We start from the raw sequence: 1,601 nt of genomic DNA on the forward strand, positions 1-1,601 counted from the left end.
TGCATGACCTCTCTAATGTTTCATCAGCCTGAATCGAAATGAAATTGCAGTTCTGAATTTCAGATTTTATCTTTACATTAACTGCAAAAGTTGTCATTTCTATTACATCATTCTGTATATCTGCAGAAGTTCCTTTAAAGGTTGAAGATGATGACAGATGGTCTCTGATTAACTACTCTCCTTGAGCTAGTAAATCCAACAATTCCACATAGTTACCGTAGCTGCTAGAGGATTTGTTTTCTCGATGGTCGCAAAAGGCTAGTTCTTGTTTACAAATAAATACAATTGCGTGAATAAGACGAGCCAATACTCTGCTGTTGGATGCAACTTGTTCATTTTATTTTGTTGCCGTCAGACGAGTGGCTTCAGAAAGGGCGTGCACAAGTCTACTTTTGCCCAATAACTGAAATGATTCTTTGTTCTGCAGGTGACGTTTTGACATCTGATGCTTTTGTGCTTTCCTGTCAAAGTTCTTTATTGTACAAATGCCCTCACTGCACCATTCCTTTTCACCACCGAACAGAAGACATATATAACAATATAATCTGTTATTAACTGCATTCGCAGTCAGCCAAGTATACTTTTCGTACGAGGCTGTCTGGAAAGTGCGTTTTTGTTTGGCTTCACTTAAAACTACACTGAGTATAGGAATACGTCGTTTGTCCTTCAATTCGTACTTTCTTCGTTCGTTAATGTAGAAAAAGGCGTTTTTAATAAAAATTCTATAAGGTGTTCAGTTGCTGGCTCACTCATGTTGGCGACACAACGAAAATATGCGCTAAAATCACACAAGAATGACTATGAACTCCAACCACGGGACTGTTCACTTCCGTGTTAAAAGGCGGCATAGAATCGGCAGAGACTAGTCTCGATACCTGCTAGCAAGTGCAGCGCACCAGCCTTCGTGGAAGAAGGAAAGTGGAGGGGAGCCGAGAAAGCCACTAAAGCGCGCAGGCGCACACAGCCAGGTAAGGGAAGGGAGGCAGAGACTGGGAGCAGTCGAGTCTCAAGCACCCAAATACACCAATACTAGCGGGCTACAAAACAGATGTCTTCGCACATTTAGAGCTCTTAGCAGAAAGTTATTTATCTTTTTGTTATGAATTACTATTGCATCTTTTTTAATCAGGAATATAGGGGAGACTAATTCTCAAAGTCTCCCCTCACGCTACGCCACTGATAATTACACTGAAGTCACCATGATTTAGATGGTCCCCTGGAAACTGCAGAAGGCAGGACATGGTACTTTCCAGGATGTATCATCATCATGGACGGTAGTGCATGCTCATCCACGTGCTCCCATATTGATCACAAGCTTGGTAAAGAGTTCTTGTGGAAGGGCATTCCATTCCGACATCATCATTTTTGCAGTCTGCGTGTTATGGTGTGTGTGTGTGGGGGGGGGGGGGGGTAGCATAATGTTGCATGGACATACTATCTCCAAACCTTTTAAAATAGTACACTCACCAGCCAACATCACTATGACACTCTACTTCTTCCTGACGTTTGTCTCTTCAGGAGTGCATTCAGCCCTGACTTCATGTTTATGGATGACAATGCGTGACTCCATCACACAGTGCAGGTGCAGATGCTCTCAGAAC

Source organism: Schistocerca nitens, chromosome 3 (genome assembly GCF_023898315.1).
Source record: "Schistocerca nitens isolate TAMUIC-IGC-003100 chromosome 3, iqSchNite1.1, whole genome shotgun sequence".
NCBI classification, from domain to species: Eukaryota; Metazoa; Arthropoda; class Insecta; order Orthoptera; family Acrididae; genus Schistocerca; species Schistocerca nitens.